Source organism: Coenobita brevimanus, chromosome 84, assembly GCF_032717465.1.
Source record: "Coenobita brevimanus isolate Jiangsu-jjx chromosome 84, ASM3271746v2, whole genome shotgun sequence".
Classification (NCBI taxonomy): domain Eukaryota; kingdom Metazoa; phylum Arthropoda; class Malacostraca; order Decapoda; family Coenobitidae; genus Coenobita; species Coenobita brevimanus.
The window spans coordinates 12,635,897-12,656,672 of record NC_137037.1 but is presented as its reverse complement, the minus strand read 5'-3'; positions in this window follow the sequence as shown (position 1 = coordinate 12,656,672).

The following is a 20,776-nucleotide window of genomic DNA, read 5'->3' as shown; positions in this document are numbered from 1 at the left end:
GTTCTTGAGCCCCTTATTGTTTATCATGGTTCTTGAGCCCCTTATTTTTTATCATGGTACTTCAGCCCCTTATTATCATGGTTCTGGAGCCCCATATTGTTTATTATGGTTCTTGAGCCCCTTATTTTTGATCATGGTACTTCAGTCTCTTATTATCATGGTTCTTGAGCCCCTTATTGTTTATCATGGTGCTTGAATCCCTCTCACATGACTTCAGAATTGGACTCCCGTCGCAGATGTTGTATGCTGATGATATGGTGTTGATTGCAGAGAACGTAAGGGAGATTGAGGAAAGATTTAGGGAGTAGAGAAGCGGAATGGGGCACAAGGGTTTGAGAGTAAATGCGGATAAAACAAAAGTCATGATATCTAGGGCTGGTGGCAGTACTGTTAAAGCAGAGGGAGTGTGGCCACGTGCGGTTTGCCACAAGGGTGTAGAAAGTAACTGCATCTCATGCAGTACTTGTGATAAGTGGGTGAACAAGAGATGGAGTGGTATTAGAGGCAGACTACGAGATAACGCTGATTTCGTATGTGTGGTGTGTCTGGTAGAGCATGTGGTGATTGTCAGGCGTGAAAGGATTGATCTGACTGGAGAGTCTCTTGAGTATGTGGAGGGGTATTGGTATTTGGGGGACATGTTATGTGGTGGAGGTGGGGCTGGAGCTAGCTTTGTGGCTAGGGTAAGGAGTGGTCGGAGGAAGTTCAAGGAGCTGTTGCCCCTCCTGACACTGAGAGGGCTCTCCCTTCGTGCTAAGGGATACCTGTATGCAGCATGTGTTAGGAGTGTAATGCAGTTTGGTAGTGAGACTTGGGCAGTTAAAGAAGAGGATGTTCGTAGGCTCAAACGTACAGAATGAGAATGATTAAATAGATGTTTAGTGCATCCTTGAATACAAGGCCTGGGGGAGCTAGGCTTACGATGGAAGAGTTGAGAAGAAGGATGTACTGGAGTGTATTGGTGTTGTGATGAAGAGGGGTAGATTGAGATGGTTTGGGTATGTAGAGAGGGTATAGGATGACAGTTGGGTACAGACGGTGAGAGGTGTGAACGTCGGGGGTAGTGTTGCGAGAGGCAGACTGAAAAAGACCTGGGATAATGTTATAAAGTGTGACCTTAAGGATAATGGACTGAATAAGGAGGCTGCCAAAGATCAAGCAGCATGGAGAGCTGCCATTAGGTGACCAAGGCAAAAACATGCAAGCATATTGTAGCCTTTATAAACTAATTATATTATATATATATATATATATATATATATATATATATATATATATATATATATATATATATATAGGGTGTCCCATAAGTCTGGACCCATAGGGATTTCTAATATTTTCTATTATGTTGCAGGTAACCCATGTCACTCACTAGAGAGGAGAGAGTTCAAGTTATTTTGCTGGTCGGGACCCGCAGTCATCGGGAAGTGGCCGAAGAATTATTATGTAATGAATTTTTAGACTGTTTTGTAATGTTATTGATTTTTCCCTATGGGTCCAGACTTATGGTACACCCTGATTTGTCTGAAATCAAATACAGTTCAACCATTCATTACAAATTGGTAACTAACTATTCATTTTAAAAATCTGTTTTTTCTTCCGTGTCAAAGTGTTTATGGTGTGCAATTATAGACTGTTAGCAATGAAACTACATTAGAGAGAGAGAAAGAGAGAGAGAGAGAGAGTCTCTCTCTCTCTCTCTCTCTCTCTCTCTATATATATATATATATATATATATATTCTCAGAATATAATCTCTTCATCCTTGATTTAATCTGAGCACTTCAACAAAGTTTAGTCTATATTAGATAAAATTTGCTTAAGCTGACCTTACCATATCTCTTTGACCTTTGACCTATTGATCTAAGAAACTATAGGGCAAACCCTTCACTGATCCTCACCTAATTCACCATGTTTGTTCCACATAAAATTAAATCTTCTCCACTCATTTAGTTCTCACTCCTACACAAAGAACCGAACTATGTTTCTGCTCTGTGACCTTAACTTTTGACTGAATTCTTTCCCAGTTGAATCATTTCCTTCTTGCCTGACCCTTAACTCTTCTGCCAACTTTGGTTCAGATCAGGTCAAAACTGATTGAGTTCACATTGCCCTGTGGCTTTGGACTCTGATCTCCCCCAGTAACCTCCATCTTTGACTGATGGGTCTCAAAATTTAATTATTTTATTATTGCCTCATCCTCAACCCTACCACAAAGTTTGGACTAAATTGGATAAAAAGTGTTGAGGTTGACCTAGTCCTATAACCTTGACCTTTGACCCATTATTTAAAAGAAAATTAGGGTTGCTCCTTGGCTGACCCTCAATCGTTCCACCAAGTTCAGTTGAAATCGGATTAAACCGAGTTATTTTGTTAATCACACCCATGGATCGAACTATGACCTCATCTTGTGACCTTGACCTTTGACTGGTTGGTCTAGAAACCGAATCACGTCATTTTCGTTTAAACTCAACCTTTCGTCCAGGTCCTTTCAATTGGAATAAAACTGTTTAAGCCCTGTGACCATGACCACTTATTGTTCTAAAAAATAGTAGGTTTTTATACAGGCTCTCCCCCCACCTTCCCACCAAGTATGGATAAATTCGAGTTATTTCGTCAACACACACACACACACACACACACACACACACACACACACCGCTAAAAACATAACATCCGCCCTCATTCCGCGAGCTTGGGTGAATTAATTATAAAGCACTCTAGTTGCAGAATCTGTTGCCCTACTGTCCATCGCCGCGTCCAGTGAGGGGTGGCCGAGACAAAGGAATGGTAATTGCAGTTGTAGCTGTGTTTGGATGATACTGGCATTGTTCTTGTTTGGTCGTTATTGTTGTGATTATTGTTGTTGGTGGTGGTGGTGGTGGCAATGGGAGAGTTGTTTTTTATGGATCCTACCAATAATATGGAACCTTTTTTACTAAATTCTTGCTACCTCTGATATTCCTATTTAGATTACGAAAAGTCTTATATACTAAAGGTAATGGAAACAATCTCCCTTAACTCTTTAATATGATAATGTTTCTTTTATAGGCTTATTCATGGTTAGCCTAGCGACTGTGCTCAGCACTGATGATACGTAGCGAGAGAGTTAAAGAGAGATACTGGATTACGATGATGATGATGATGATATAGTGGTGATGATGAACCTGATGATGGTGAACCTTTATTTCCCGGTGCTTCCTCGCAGTTTGAGGATCCTGTCTGCTCCTCACATTAACCCCTTCAGCCAGAGGACGTCTTTCGTTTCTCTCTCATGTTACCTGCCGACGATTTTATACAGTTCAGGGGAGAGTAATCTGTAGTGAACGGATTAATGAAAGGTATCTCAAACCCCTCCCGTTCCGTAAGTCCATCGTAAGTTGAATACAATTGTCAGATCCTAGAAGTAGTAGTAGTAGTAGGTTAGTAGTTGCATCTCCAGGTTCATTTGGACGTGAATCCGGTGACCTGCAGGATGAATCTGTCCTCCTGCAGTCCACAGTCCCTCTCCAACGCCGATTGCAAGGATAAAATATGACGTCATCGGAGTTTAAGATGATGATGATGATGATTACTACTGGGGTTGTGATGTTTAATGCAGCCCGTCAATTTCGTGTACTTCCTCGCCATTTCCTGCTGCTAGTATTGTTGATGATAAATGTCATTCGAGTTGCGATCATTCTGCTGACCTTTCATATCCAGGTGCTGTTGGTGTTCCCGATGAGAGACACAAGCTATTTGCATAATATCATCGCCAGTATTTGAATATTATATGAGTAACATTCATACTCGCGCGCCGTATCCAATATTTTCCTTTCACTGTATTTCCAGTATTCATAGAAGTCATCACTTTTTGCACACTATTACGAGTCTTCGTGTCGTATTTATTTATTTATTTTTTTTACACAATTACATTGTTCTCACAACACAACACACTACGCTTCATTTTTTTTTTCCACACAAGGAGAGTGAACAAGGCGCCGTCGTTTTCCAGGGGAGATGAGGAGGAGGAGAAGGAGGAGGGGGAGGAGGACAGAAGATGTTCAAAAAGAATATCATTACCTAGCAAGAGTGAGCGTTATGTTACAAAGCCGGTTATAGTGGTAACTATTTTGTTCTTGCATATTATTTCACTATCGATGGTATTATTTGCATTTACTGTGAGCCTCTAGGTTTGACTGAGTCACCCGTAGTGGGGTGGGGCTGCTGAGCTTTGCTGTCCTTGTTTTTAATACAAAGAAAGTGAGAAAAAAAGAAAAAAAACAGTGAGCAAGTTCTTCCTAAGAAAAACAGAACATATAACAGCCAAATTTATTTAACATTTATTATACATCAGCAAGGCTTGTTGCTTAGTATTTACACGACACGCCGCTTTTCTTTTATGAAAATTACACAAAACATCATTTAACAAAATCTTAACACTGCATATCATATTTGTTACATACTGTTATTTTCACACAATACATCAGGTTTCTCACACTAATTTTTCACAACACGTCTCAATTCTTCCATAATATTTCTATAGCATCAGATATGTTTTACATGAAATTTACTCTCCTCATATCACATTCCCATACTAAATGGCCACACGAAATGTCTTCGGCAATGTTTCATAGCACATTACATTCCATACATAATTATTACACACCACAGTTCTCACCCAATATCAGCACTGGTTGTTCTGTCACCAACCCCCTTCCTTCTATTTATCAAGAATCTTCTGAGCTGCACATCTAGCTTTATCCACTCATACGTTGATGACTTAATCTTTTACATTTCCAACCACTTCATACACCGTCCAGCATACCAGTTACTACAAAATGAATGAGATGAATCTATGGCACACATGGTTTTGGACTCTCCTATCGTTTCTGACTTGGGTATATGGAGGTTATTGTTTTTAATATGTCAGAAAGTTAATTCCTACATCTTTCAACCAGCCAAAATTTTCCACAGGAATTTCCCTTAATCAGCAACATGCAGATCACCCTTTCATTTTCTGTCAATATCCATGAGGTTTCTTTCTCTCTGGATCTATCATACGTAGACTACAGTACCTCACTTGCCAAATCCGCTCCTAAGAGATTGTGTTTGCTAGACCGACTCTGTACATTCCTTCGCACTTCAGAGATTTTGACATTATATAGGGGTCTTAACTGCCCCAGTGTGGAGTACGGTTCTCATGTGTGGTGGAGCTCGCCTCATTCATTTCTTCTAAATAGGGTGGAGTAAAAACCTTTTTGTCTTATCAGTTCCCCATCTCTTACTTTCTCTTCTCAAACCTCTTTTCGCTGCAGTGTTGCATCTGTATCCCTCTACTATCGCTGTCTCAATGGTCTCAACGGTTCTTTTGAACTGTCTGTTGGCATCCAATGCTGCCACAGGCACGCAGCACCCGTCTGGCAATGCACTTCCGCTTTTTTTCTGTCCAAATCTCTACTGTAATATAAGAATTAGCTGATACTCTCAGCCTTTCATGTATGCAACAGGTCAGGTCTGTGACTCTTCCTAAGACTGTATTTCCCTTTTCCTGTAATTTACAGTCTTTTAAACGCAGCGTGTCAACGAGTCTCGAAATAAACTGATCTATAACTTGTCTCCCTTTTGTTCAGCTTTAATGGAAAAAAACAAATTCTTTCGGCCCTCCAGCCCCTGGATCGTTCTCCCACACATTAAAAAATAAATAAATAATAAAACATAGAATAAGGTACCACACTTTTGACATAGTTTTTATGCAATTCACAGATATTTTTCACAGAGTACTTGCAGAAAATTCATTCAAAACATTCGCATGGGCGCCCAACATTTACATTTTTAAAGCAACACTCACAATTTTTTCATAACATTGACACATTATTGGCAAAACATTCACATATTATTCACGGAACATTCAAACAACATTCACACAACACTCACACACTGTTCACAAGTTATTCATGTATCAGTGACACAGCATTTGCAAGATTTCTTTATCATTGATTTACTGAAATATTCCCACATTAACACACCTTTCACCGATTACAAACAAAACATTTACACATTACTAGCACAACATTCACACAATATTGCACAGCACTCAAAAAGTATTCACACAACATTTACCTCCATTATTCTCTCAACATCTAATTCACACAACATTCACGCATACACACAACATGTACACAATATTTGAACAACATTCACACGCTACTTGCACAGCTTCCTCACACTGTTCACAAAAGAATTATTCATTAATTTCACAATAATCATGCTGCAATAACACTGTATTCTAATTCCGTATTTGGTCCCCTTGTATCACGAAAGAAGTGCAGGATGATGAATACAGAGGAAGTACATTTCTTTTTCTTTTTAACTCTGTACTGATTTGATTCAGAATATTTTAACCGCATCATGGTCGAGTCGTTTTCTCATGTCATATACCAACTAATATTTTATTCAGCCGAGTCAACCACAGGAGCGTGAGGATTAATACTATCACGATTAACACTTTCAATGTTAGAACGACTCAAGTATTCTGTCAAGTAATGCCAGGTAACTTAATTCATCTTAGAATGGCTCAGTAGAGTCTACGAAAAGCCTAACCCCCAAATTTATTGACCCATTACTACAGGGTTGGCCATAATGTAAAGTTCATCTTTCACTCCGCTGGGCGATATCTCGTGTGCTTCAGGAACGGCTCATTCAACGTTATCAATGTCTATCCGCATCATTTATTCATTCCCTACTGCCATTACCGCACCCACGCCCACACCAAATCCGCGACACACAAGATGCTACCAGGTGAACTCCTTGTGGAGCGCTATGTACGAACCATTCTGTATTATCGTGTATTAGTTCAGTCTATCCCATATACACTCATGATTACTAATGTCTGACCAAAGTGTTAGTCAAAGTAATGGCCAGGCGTAGGCTACACAATCAGACACACTCAATCATCGTTCCAGAAAGGTTTAGTGCTTCGCTGAACGGTTTTCTAAGCATCACTCGAAACACTTTCGCTTAACATATTATATTACTTTTTCAAGGAATATATATGCATTTTACGAGACAGACATGAAAGTTGATCATAGCTGTTATTTTTAGTGTGTAATGAGTACGTGATGCTATTTGACATCATACTGTGTTTTATTAATCTCTTTATTAATCACTAACATATTTCTTGAGGCGAGCCTTTAACCGAGCTGTTGATAGGTGACTGTGGAAAAATATCCACAATTACCACTGCAGTCGGCATCCACACAACATATTCTAAGTATGCATGCTTTATAATACTTATATCATTGACCAAAACTTTACCATTACTTGCTACTTTGAATGGATTTTTTTTTCCAGTGATTGGCCCAGTAAGTTCAGTAACCATCCAGTGAGAATGGTAGCGCTATTCCGACGCGACGTCTTAGCTGCATACCCACTCTGGTTGAAACGTGTGCGAATTAATGCCGTTAATTCATAAATGATTATTACGGTACATATGATGCCAATACCCGCATATAGTGGCTCATGTTTATTATCGGCCGTCTTACGGGGCGGAGCGATAATATACAGTTATTTGCCTGCCTGTGTGTGTGTGTGTGTGTGTGTGTGTGTGTGTGTGTGTGTGTGTGTGTGTGTGTGTGTGTGTGTGTGTGTGTGTGTGTGTGTGTGTGTGTGTGTGTAACAAGATAAACAGTATTTATCTAATTTTAAGCAAATTTGGTGAAAGGGTAGAGAGATAGGTAAGATGTTGACCTATTGGTCTGGAGAGCAATACGTCAAAGTTTAGCCAGCAAGACCAACTTAAATAGTTTTTATCTTAACTGAATGAAACTTGATGGAATAGTTAGATGTACAACAGAAGCGAGAGGTGAGATTTTGAGAACAATCAAAGGTCAAGGTCACAGGGCAAAGACAGATTTCTATCCTCTGTCTGCGTGTGAATAAAATATCTAAAACTTTTTTTTTTTTTTTTTTTTTTTTTTAATACGGCAGGTCCAATGTCCAGACCGCATGTCATGGTCACCTACTGCCAAACTTTGTAGAAGGGTTGAAGGTTAGGCACGGATAAAGGAAATTAATTTTTAGAACAATCAGTCAAAAGTTAAAATCAGAGGAAAAGATCATAGGTTAAGTTCACGGGACTTGGTCAGCTCAAAGTTGTTGACATTATTTGGACCCAACTTTGTGTATGGATTGAGGGACAGGTAACAATGAAGTAATTTGATTTTGAGAGCAGTCCGTCGAAGTTTGAGGCCACGGGCAGTCAGTTACTGGCTTCATAAATCAGTTGGTGAGCGTGGGTCTGGCTACATATCCATATATCTCCGTGCCTGTCTGCTTGCCTTTCTATCTTTCCGACTTTTTGCTAATGTTTCCCAAGTAATCCATCTATCTGTTTTCCTCTTTCCAGTCCTTTCCAGGCACAGTGAAATGAATTGTTCTTGTCTTTGACTCTCTGTCTTGTTAACTGTTTCTTGAAATGGCAACTTTTTGCAGGATTCTTGCCTTTGGTTCTTTTTTTATTTTTTGCGTAAAGAGGAAAGTGGATATATGTTAGAACGAAGATATACACAGATAAATAGATAAGCAGGTAGACAGCGTGAAAAATAAGCAAGCAACTGGACTGACAAACAAATAGATCGATCAACTGTTAGAAAGATATAGATAGATAGATAGATAGACAGACTAATAGATAAAATGGTTTGACAGACTGACAGTTAGGCAGACAGCCAGCCAGACAGAGAGATAGATAAAACAGTTTGGCAGATTGACATATAGGCAGTCAGCCAAAAAGATAGATAGATAGACAGACAGATGGCAAGACTGATAGACAGAAAGATAAAAGTTCACAGAGGCAGATCCTTTACTGACGGAGCTGGAAATTGCTTAAATATAGACATTTTTTGCGAAGTCTATTTTAGTAAGTAAAAACCATATAGTTTATTAAAGAATGAGAAGTCTGTCTTGAAGTGAATTAAACCTTTCACCCGGAGGACGTAAGTTTTCATATATTTTTGCCGCGATAATATTATTTTATTCACCCCAGAAAAGCATCCTAGCAGTGACCAGGTTTTTCAGTATTATATCTAACCTTCATTTCTAAAACTAACTAAACCGTCTGTTGATAACAAGAAAATGCTATGAACTAAATCAGTGTCGAGAGGGAAAAAAAAAAAAAAAGGGGGGGGAGACAAGAAGAGGAGAGAGAAAAAAAAGTGATGGCTTGGTACTCAGTTGACACCCAATTCATTCGTTATGATTTTTTTTTTTTTTTCGGAAGCTGAATCAAATCACATAGCGAAATCGTGACTAAAATATTCTCATTGAAGAGATTACACTACTGGGCTTATCACTGCATCCACTTTGTTTTTATATCTTTAGGTTCGCTCTCACATTCAATTCGTTCGCAGCTCGGCGAAAGGATCTCCAACATGGTAAGCTTCAGTTGGCAGGTATGGAGGTTCCTACCGATTCTCCGGTACGGTAGTTGTTCTACACATTTTTTTTTTTTTTTTTGTACTTTAACTTGGTCTAAAATTCCATCTCTCTATCCTGAGTGCTGAGTTATAGCAACTGATTAACACAATAACATCATACTAATCACCAAGCAGTGCTAGGGAAAGGACTTAAAGTCGTAGTGTCTTTTTCTGCCCATGAACTATGTGATAATTATAAACTACTAAAGGACCAAAATCTGGGCTAAATTAAGATTAAAGGACTCCATTAATGACTGTGTTACTCCTTCATGCGTTCGCCACCATCGCTAAAGGTAAATGTGAAAGGGACAACGAATGGGAGGGGAGTGAAGCTTTCAATGGACAGTAGCCTATCATCTCAATAAAAAGAATCATTTTGATGACTGTGATGGTGGACATAATTAAGGGCGTGGTTATGGTGAGAGTGAGGGTTGTGATTGTGGATGTGGTGATGGATGTGATGATGTGATGTGGTTGTGGTGGTGGCGGTAATGGATGTGGAAACATGGTGGTGGATATGATGATGGCTGAGAGAGTGGTTGTGGCTGTTAGTGGTGGTTGAAGTCATGATCGGTGAGCAAATGGCTTTGGTGGTGGTCGTGAGTGTGTGTGTGTGGTGGTAGTGGTGTATCCTTACATTTATCTATAAGCATAATGAATCTATCTCTCTGTTCAGTATTATGTCACATATTCTGTTTATCTGCGAATAAATTTTATTTGTGGTTAGTTAGTTTGTACATTTATTATCTCTTGGTCTATCTTTCCATTTATTTATCTCTGATTAGTTTTTAACTATATCTGTATCCACTCCTTATCAACTTGTCAACTATACAGCTCTTGTCTTCATATTCACCTCTTTTATATCTACACATTCTGTTTCATGTTTGCACATTCATTATACACATACAGATGTATAATCTCGTACATCCTTGTAAACATACAAATATTTCACACATACCTAAATTCTTTACCTACTTACCTATTTATTCACTATTTACACACACACACACACACACACACACACACACACACACACACACACACTGAGCGCTGGTAACGTTCTCGCTTGCCATCTGGTAGACAGGAGTTCGCGCCTCGCTCAGGTTGCGAAAAGTTTCACTGGCTAAGTGGGTGGTTACTGTCCCCCTTGAGCAAGGGGACGGGTGTGTGCGTGTGTGAAGGTCACAGCCTTGCCCTTAGATCGGACTATATGAGCTCTCAGCTCCCTTCCGGGAGGGTAAAAGCTGACGATCACGACCATCAAGTGAACCTGACCGACTCGGTGAATTACACACACACACACACACACACACACACACACACACACACACACACACACACACACACACACACAGGCACGCACGCGCTCGCCAGCAACATCTTACCCTCCTCTCCCTCCGTTCAGCTTTGCATCTTGAGCATGGGCCATACTCTTGTGGTAGCTCAAGGTTCACTCCTGGAAATGAGACAGATTTGGTTGTGCTGGGTGACATTTGTGGTCTCGGAGCGAGGTGTGCACAAGCTTACGTACAACGAAAGATATATTATATATCAGTGTTCACACATGCACATGTTAATCAAAGCACACACACACACACACACACACACACACACACACACACACACAGCAGTAGAGAGAGAGCGGGGAGTTGGGGACATATTCAGTGGATCCAATCCCTTACATTCCCGATGCAATAATCTCATTTATCAGATAACATATTTTTTCTAGTACAATTGACCACCGATTTTCCTGCATCCTTTGTTCCACAGCCTTGCCGGATTAACCAATTTGCTGGTCTAACGGAGGTCACGTGTGTCCTTAATAATTCAACATGGAAAATCTTTCAGAGTTTTTCTAATGTTTATTTGCTTTTTCGAATCACTGTCTGCATAAAATATCAGTATTTTTTCCCTTTGTTTCTTCATATCATAAACAGCTGGCGAACCAGTACTATTCGTGTTAAACACTTTTGGCACGGGGTCACCATGGTCCAGTATTTTCAACAGTTCTATCTTATCCTGTATTGGTATAGGCTGGTGCATATGCTTGACACCACCACTGACGATTGCATCAGTCTTAAAAGCCACAGTTAGGGTTAAATGTAAGTAGAATAGCTAAGAATCACACAAATACAGGGATCACCAACAATACAAGCAGTGTAAGCATTCCAAGTGAGTATGCGCTACACTCAATGCCTTTTGTGAGTGCCTGGTAAACTAGTCTTCCAAGCCGAGGAATTTCGAGTGACCTCTTGTAATTTTTGTCTGGATTAAATGAGGTACCAGACTTTAAGATGCAGGAAAATCCGTTGTATATATGAATTATTGCTTTACTCAGTTTATATTGGTCAACCTAGTGCCTCGGCAGTGAAGAATTTAGTGAAGAGGCTGTGTTCGAAGTCTCCCTTAAACTAAGTAATATCACAAAAAAATAGCAAGAGCAAAACAAAAATGACTATCATTAAAAACGGCTAAGGTACTATACTATGCGTATGAGGATCCGCATGAGGACAGTACATAAGCAAATTACCAGTAACGAAAATGTACAAAGCAGTAATGGATGTAATAATGTACAAATCACTAATAAAAGTAATAATATACAAAGCATTGACGTTAGTAAAAATGTGCAAAGCAGTGACGGAAGTAATAATGTACAATACAAAGCAATGATGGAAGTAGTAATGTACAGCCTCCCAAAAAAGTTTCGGCCCCTTTCCTCATCGATACAATGTTACACAAAGGACGACATAAGCCTGGGAATTGCCTCCACTGGATTTTTCCACCCCCTGGGGTAGCATTACAGCTACACAATAAATTGCAATGTCACTGTTATTCGATATGACATTCACATTTGAGTGTTTGCAAAGCAATATCCGATCACTTTGACTTGCTGTATATTGCATTCGAAGCAGGTCAACAGTAAGCTCGGTTCATGCAAACATACAGATGTTATAATTTTACTTGGCATCGCAAATGTTGGAACGGACATTATCTAAAATCACTGGTACATAATTAACAGTAGTGGCTTTGCACATGGTACGAAACAGATAATCACCTTGGACCGTTGACTAATGTGGGAGAAGATGGAACACTGCACATATGGTGATTATCAGGTGTCTGAAAACAGAAAGGCGCAAACCACGGCCAGAAATACCAACGTTGTAGCTACCGTGCATGTCGTGTTGCGCGCCCTTAAAGAAACTCGTCCCCAGGGAGGTTGATATTTTTTATGACTCTGAAGAAAGTAGTGACGGAAGTAATGATGTATAAAGCAGTAATAGAAAATTAATAATGACTAACAAAGCAGTCACGGAAGTTAGTACATAAATATGCGCAATGTACAATACCCTTGGAATCAGTATTCTTTTATACTGCCTCGGAACTGTGTCAGACCCTATTGAGCATGTATGGGTCTTTACCCTTAAGATGGTCTAAGTCTTCGTTCTTTTGCAGCTTATTTCACGAACCTCAGTGGCAGAATGAGACAATACCATAGTTCTTTAGTCTTTTCATATAACTTCGCTGTGTCTAGCTTCGTATTCTAGCATTAATATATTGTTACAGCTCAGCGTTCAAGATAGATTGTAATTTTAGGCCAAGTTAGGATTAAAACAAAAAAAAAAAAGTATAGCTAAACTTTCATTTTTCATGCTGGTTGGTTGGGCTGCATGTCTCGTTTCCTCAGTTCGGAATACCGGACATGTAAAAGGATTATTGATTGCTGTCGGAAATTTAAGAATAATTCCTCCCATTTTCTATTTTAGTTGGTGATGGGCAGTCGTATTTTGGAAGTATAATGTATTATACGTAACCCAGGGTGATGGGTATATAGGAGTACGTATATTTATACTATGGTTCATAATTTAGTCTTTTTCCCAGCCATGGATGGAATGTGCACATATGCATTTTTAGTTATTTGATTGGTGGATCGCCTCTGTTCTTCTCTCCAGAGGTCTAAGTTTTAGTCTCGGCTAGGCCTCGGTCAATTACGAGTCTCGAGACCTCAGTTGCTCGGGCTCTCGCCCACGCTCTCAGTCCTAATTCATTGAGTCTTAGTCTCAGATGATCTCGAGTCGAGTCAGGGGCAGTCCCAGTCATGCTTTAGTCACGCTTGGAAGCAGTCTAACCACTCTCGTGGTATTGAGAGAGAATTCGGTTGGGACAGACTGGACTGATTAATTAATTTACGACAGCGCTTCCTCCTAGATGGGAATGAACATTATCATTTCACTTTAATTTATAAATAGTGTAAATAGTAATGCTTACGTAAAAAGTACGTATTTGGTCCAGGCCGTAACCTCCAGTAATCCGCCAAGCACTAGCAACAAGCAACATCTTCAACAACTCCGACCATATGGCAACAACCTACAAGCTTCTCCATTGCTACTCTTAAGCTAACTAACTAAATGACCCTTAGTGGCGAAAGACTGGGCGAATAATATTTCACCAGGGTTTCCAGCTTTTATTTGAGGATCCTTAAATAGATCGTTTAGTTGCTTAGTAGGGAACACAACCTACACGTCATTACGATCCAGGTGAGTCCTGGGAGTAAGACATATATATCCGGACAAATTATGTAGTGTTGTAGGCCTATTTTTGTCTTGTTTAGAGCAAGTGATTAGCCAGTTAAATATTTACGACACTACCGGGGGTATATTCTAAATTTTTCTAATTTTTCCCCCACAAAGTGGTCCTTCGAACCGGATTGTTAACACTCCAACATGGCGACTGCTCTGGAATTAAATTATTATTGGGTGGCTTATATAGGCCACTCTCTGGTCACCTGTGACACCTTGATGTCTGTGCCTTCACCATGGCCCTTGGTGACCATGGAGATGATCAGAGTAGGGGGTGCCAGAGCAGACAAGTTTTTTGAGTAAGAGGAATTTGCAGAAGTACTTAGACCTGGCTATAATTTGGTTATAGTCATGTTGGGGGGAAACGATATTAATGAGTCAACTGACGTGCAGGACTTAGTGGCTACACTACTACAAATTAATGAGGCTATAGAAGATGCAGGTGCTAAATGTGTGATATGCACTGTAGAAAAGAGGGAATATCCACATAATCATCCTCGATATGTGGATCCCATTGTTTACAATAAGATCATGAACGCGGTTAATAAGAAAATAACCAAGGAACTAAAAGGGAAAATTATTTTGCTTGGTGGTAAGACCTATCCTCTGGAGGTACGAGTCATGGACCAAATTCACCCTACTTGGGAAGGAAGACGTAGAATTTGGGCCAAGGTGCGAGGAGCTATTAAATTTCATTATGATCAGTGGGTTGCTAACACAAACTAAATATGGATTAATTTTGTAGTAACCCCTAGAAGGCTTTAATTTGTAATCTAAATTTAATTGTACTATTAATTTAGTTGTTCAGATTTATGTATCATTCTTAGTATTGCTGTTTGATGCTGAATTCTTCTATGTACATTTAGTTAATTTAATTCTAGTGGTTTCATTGCTGTAGGCTACATTTAGTGATTCTATTAATTTTGATTTTCAGACTTGGTTCAATATGTCCTTGTCAAGGAGGATTGCAGGCCATAAGGCCTATGTCACCACTCTCAGTGGTAAAGTAAATGATGAATTCCAATCCTCTGACAAAGACTACACTAAACTTAAGGCCTGGAGCCAGAAATTACAGAACCAGCTGACTGTCATGGGAACACTTTATGATTCTTTATTGGAAGCCACAAAGGACGATGATGAATTTAATGAAATTTTTATAGCTAAGACTAACGATGAAGAGAGAATTTGCCTACTAATAGCTCAAATTAATTCCTCTTTGAAGAGTGAGTCTAGCCATTTAACTTGTCCAAGGGCTGAGTCGAAGCTGCCCACACTTAAACTACCCGAGTTTGATGGCACTTCGGCTAATTGGAATTCCTTCTGGGATCAATTTGTTGCCAGTATTGATTCCAGAAAAGATCTTAGTCCAGTAGACAAATTAAATTATTTAAGAGGAGTGTTAAAAGGTGACGTGAAGAAACTCATCGATGGTTTCAGTATAGAAAGTGATGGATATAGCAGTGCAGTGCAGCTACTTAAGGCAACTTTTGATAATCCTAAGAGAAATCAGCACGAACTTGCAATGCGACTGCTACACCTTAAAACTCCTATTCATACTTGTAATTCCTTGGCCGAATTTAGGGCTAATCTAGAATGCACCCTTAGGAAATGGGAAAAAATGGGGTGTGATTTAAGTAGTTCCAGTTGGCTTATCTCTCCACTAGTAATGAAAAAGTTACCCAGTAAAACTATTGAGAGAATCCAGCATGTAACAAATGAAGATTATCCCCAGCTACAGGAAATTAGGGACTCATTATTAAAAGTTATTAATCATTTAGAGTCCAAAGGGCCTGAAGCTAAATCAGATTCCAGTACTAAAGGTGCCTTAAAGAGAAGCCTGATAAAGTCAAATTATCTCCTAAATCAATTCCTAAGATTTACCACACTTCAGAACAAGTATCTTCACCCACATCTCCCAAGAATGCTCAGTCACAAACCTCTGCATCGGCTAGTCAGCAGCCAGCTCAGCAGCTGAAGTGTATTTTGTGTGATGGAGCACATCTGTCCAAGAGCTGTGAGGCGTATTCAGGTCGTTCTACTCGTGTAGAAAGACTCGAACAGATAGGACGATGTGGTAGATGTACTTGTAGGCACAAGACTGATCAATGTAACTTCCATTTGAAAAGATGTGACCTTTGTAAAAAGGGGTTTCATCACAATGTCTTGTGTGATAAGCTGAATACACTTAATTCACAAATTTGCTCAGTCACTCCAACAAATCAACATACCATCTCAACTGCTTTACCGGTTGGAGCTGTTCATATTATTAAGAATAAATCTCAAATTAAAGCAAAAGTTCTTTATGACCAAGGATCACAGAGGACATTCATTTCTCAGGACCTAGTAAACAAGCTTAAATTAAAGCCTAGTGGTACGATTAATTTACAGCTGTCCGGCTTCATTAGTGAAGATCAGAGAAAAGAATATCAGCTAGTTAAGATTACTGTTAAAGCTGGCAGGAAGTACACTAGACTAGAGGCTGTGGTTAGAGACACCTTACCTAACAACATAAGAACAGATGGTCTAGAGAAGTGTTTGACCTATTTGAAAGATCAACAAATTAAAGTATCTGATCCTGGTTTGACTGATCACATAGATAAAATAGATCTCCTTATTGGTGCTGATTTCTATCCTAAATTAGTTTATGGTCTCATTAAACTCAAGGGCATAAATTTCCTAAAAGTACAAGGAGGATTAGTTGTATATGGCAATATTCCTGACAAGTTTGTAAGTACAAGGAAAGCAATTCAGGTTGCTATGGTAACTAATATATGCTTGCAGCCCTCACTAAATTCAGAAGAGCCTGACATTTCCAATTGGTGGAAAATGGATAGCATTGGCATTAAACCTGAACAGGTAACTCACGAAGAAGCTTTTGTGCTTGAAAATTATAAAAAGACTGTTCAGTATTATGATGACCAATATTGGGTAAAACTTCCTTGGAAAGTCAATCGACCTAGTTTGCCCACAAATTATAAATTAGCTCTTAATCGCCTAAATTCAAATTTAAAGAGACTTAAAGGTGAAGGAGATTTACTAGATAAATATGATCAGTTAATCAAGAGTCATTTAGAAAAGGGGTTTATCGAGGAAGTTAAGCAGGCACAGGTTGGACAAAATACTCATTATATTCCTCATTTGGCAGTAATGAGAGACAGTAAGACTACACCTGTGCGAATAGTATTTGATTGTAGTGCCAAATTAGGCTCCCACACTAACAGCTTGAACGATTGTTTGTACACTGGTCCAACTCTAACCAAAAATCTATTAGATGTGCTGCTAAAATTCAGAACTAATGAATATGCATTTACAGCAGACATCAGCAAAGCTTTTACGGATAGGACTTCAAGAAGAAGACAGGGATTTCACCAGATTTTTGTGGCCAAGTAATCCTCATGATGATAACAGTTCTCTGGTAACTTACAGATTTAAATCAGTCCTTTTTGGAGCCACTAGCTCACCCTTCTTGTTGCAAATGACGCTAAATTATCACTTAGAGCAGCAAAAAGAAAATATAGAAGTGGCTAACCAAATTAAAGATTCGCTATATATGGACAATCTTCAGGGGACTGTAAATACTGAGGAGGATCTAAAGAAATTTCATCTGATAGCCAACAAGATTATGCAAGAGGCTAACATGCCATTGCAGGAGTGGACATCTAACTCCACTGAAATAAATTCTGATTCTGAAGTCTGTAATAAAATATTAGGATTGTGGTGGGATCCAGACATTGATGTCCTTAATGTAAAAAATGTAGAGTGGGATACAGTTGATAGCAAAAGATCTTTATTAAGTAACATTAGTAAAATTTTTGATCCCCTAGGACTAATTTCTCCCCTAACTATTCCTTTAAAAATTCTAATTCAACAAACATGGACCAGAAAATTAGGCTGGGATGACCCTTTACCTACAGACTTGCTGGAGAGTTGGGAAACCCTCTCAAAAGAATGCAACAACCTAGCAAGTGTTAAATTTCCGAGAATGGTGGGAAAAGAAGGTTCTTCCTATGATTTACATCTGTTTTGTGATGCTTCACCCAAGGCTTATGGAGTAGTTGCTTACATCAGTAATTATGAGGATGTTCCTATAATTTTATCTTCTAAGGCAAGAGTAGCTCCTCTAAAAGGTAAAAATTTACCTCAGTTAGAACTAACAGCCATGTATGTAGCAGTCCATTTTGGGGTGTATATCAGGAAGACCTTAAGTAATATAAAGATTAATACCACCTATATATGGTCAGACAGTGAAGTAGCCCTTTAATGGGTAGTGAACAATAAAAGTAACATCTTGTATGTCGAAAATCGAGTACAAGATATGAGAGATGCTGATCCTGACTGTTATTATCTCCATCTCACAACTAAAGATAACCCAGCTGATTTGTTAACTTGAGGCCTAACTTATGATAAATTTATAAATAGTGACTCCTGGTTTCATGGTCCGGAATGGTTGAATAATAAAGATCTTTGGCCAGAACAGAAATTTAAGACGAAGATGGAGCCTAATGCGCTGACTGTCCTAGAAGTTCAGGAAAAAGAACTTGAACCCTTGTTTGATCCGGAAAGAGTTGGTAGTTGGAAGAAGTTAATAAAGATCACCAGTTTGGTTTTCCAATTTTTGCAAAAGATTAGGGGGAACAAAACTCTAAACCTAATGAAACCCCAACAATATTGGTTGCTATACTTACAGAAGAGTAGCTTCCCCGAAGTTTACCAATATTTTCAGAAACCACTTGTAACAAGGATGCCAGATTTGGTTAAGAGTTTAAACTTATTTGAGCACAATGATTTGATCAGATGTAGTGGTAGGCTGGACCAAGCTGGTCTCCCCTTTCACACTAAATTTCCGTTGTTGTTGCCTAGCCAGCAACATTTGACGAAATTATTGGTCCTATATGCTCATGAAACCACTTTGCATGGTGGTGTTTCTGATACATTGTGCAAATTGCGAGAAAACTTCTGGATCCCTAAAGGCCGACAAGTTGTGAAATCTACAATTAAATCCTGCTATACATGTAAGAGGTTAGAAGGACGACCGTATCATTATCCTTCACCACCACCCTTACCTAAAGAGCGGGTGGAAGAAGCTAGACCCTTTGAAATAATCGGTTTAGATTATACAGGTTTTATGGAAGTCTTGAAACCAGACACCCTACAAGAGCAAAAGGTGTATGTGGTACTGTTTACTTGCGCTGTCACCAGGGCAGTTCACTTGGAGTTGGTCACAGATTTAACTGCCGAAACTTTTTTGAATGCTTTTAGGAGATTTGTGTCGAGAAGATCTTGCCCGAAATTAATTATCAGTGACAACGCTTCTAATTTTAAATTAGGATCCGAACTTCTACATCAGGTCCTGCAGAGTGCGGAAGTCCAAGATGAATTCACCAGCAGAGAATGTGAGTGGAAATTCATACCGCCGAGAGCTCCATGGTTCGGTGGTTTCTATGAGAGACTAATAGGCATAGTAAAATGGTGTCTTAAAAAGGTATTATTCAAAAAACCAGTAAACATGGATGATTTACACACTATAATTACGGAAGTGGAATGCCGTGTTAACAACCGCCCCCTAACGTATGTCCTTAACAGCCTCGATGAGCCAGAAGCCCTCACTCCTCCTCATCTTATTTGTGGATATCGATTGGACTCCTTGCCTGCAATAACTACGGCACCCTATGATTTGGATCCCTCTTACGTTGAAGCTGATAAATTGAACACTAAGAACCATCAGTTATCCAAATTGATTAACAAATGGCAGGATTCATGGAAAACTCAATATTTGTCATCCCTTCTCGATAGACATGTACGCCAAAAGTCGGCTAATAATACGGATGTTGATATTAAGGAGGGGGATGTAGTGTTAATTCACACTGATAAGTCAAGGAATAGTTGGCCATTGGGGAAAGTTATTGAATGCTATCCGGATAAGCAAGGGATAGTTCGTACAGTGAAGTTAAAGATGGCCCAAGGCCTTGTACTCAGGACTATCAATAAATTATATCCATTAGAAACAGCCGTGAGTTCCCGTCCGGAGGCTCTTGTCACGAATCAATTCGCGACATTTCCTTTTTGTGAGAAGCCACGAACTATTAGTGGAAAACTCACTGTGTATCGCTCAGTTAACCGTTTCTCTCTCCATTCCGGGGTATACTTTTCAAATAATTCGTCACCGTTTTCAAAAAGTGACCGATTTAATGCACGTCACTAAGTGCGCTACTGAGCGATACAATTATTTCTTTATCGTTTGCCTCTGCTTCATTCAACCGTTAGCCACGCCTTCTTCCGGTGGCCTGTGCGTACTGCTTATGCATTATTTGAATTCAGTTTAGTGTTTGCTGTGACGGAGACAGGACCTGTGCAGCAGTGCGAGAGGTCAGCTAGTACCCAAACTCCACTTACAGTTTCTCCAAGCTCCCACCTTTAGTTCTCCAGCTTTGGGTGATACACCGCATTCATTGACTAGTATTTCCTTTGTGTATTTTGTAGTCTTAAGAGTTTAGTTAAGGTGTTTTTCCTAGGCGTAAGTATTTAGCTTCTGTGTGAGTGAGCGAGTGCGTCTCATTTAATTTGATTTGAAATGTAATGTTAAATTTGTTTTTGTAATTAATAAATTTAACAGTTCTATTTCTTGAGCTTAATGTAGAGTAAAAATCTTGTTTCATTTCTCCATAATTAAGCTTATTTTCCATATAGCTCCTAGCTTGCATAAACGTTTGCTTTCATAACTGGTACTTAGACCAGTCTTGTTGTATTA